Source organism: Chionomys nivalis, chromosome 3 (genome assembly GCF_950005125.1).
Source record: "Chionomys nivalis chromosome 3, mChiNiv1.1, whole genome shotgun sequence".
Classification (NCBI taxonomy): Eukaryota; Metazoa; Chordata; class Mammalia; order Rodentia; family Cricetidae; genus Chionomys; species Chionomys nivalis.
The window spans coordinates 118,733,815-118,734,321 of record NC_080088.1 but is presented as its reverse complement, the minus strand read 5'-3'; positions in this window follow the sequence as shown (position 1 = coordinate 118,734,321).

Here is a 507-nt window from a genome sequence, read left to right as displayed (position 1 = left end):
CTGCTCCAGTCAATGGAGCCAGACAAGCATGGACAGAACCTTCCAGAACCCTGAACAAAAATCAACCCCTTCCTCCCTTAACTTGTTTCTGTCAGACAGCCAGACTGGATTCCTGAAGGTCCTTGGTTCTATTGCCCAGGTAAATTCAGTTTTAAACACATCACACCCCAAGATTCTAATCCTATGAATAATGTATTCCACTCCACCCTGCTTGGGAGCCGTGGGTCTGAAATACCCCTGAAGGTCAGCAGGACAGAACGCATAGCAGGCAAAAGTCAGCCACAAGCCTCCCTGCTCCCTCTGCCCAACAGCCACCCCCTTATTCAGTCTGCAGAAAACAGAGAAACAAACAAACAAACAAACAACAACAACAAAAAAACACGGGTGTCCATGTCTTCTGTATTCTCTTAAGCACATGGTATTTATTAGGCATTAATGGGCACACAAATGTAAGGAACGGTTACTTGATTCTCACCCACCCCCCCTTAGAGACACAAAAAGACAAAA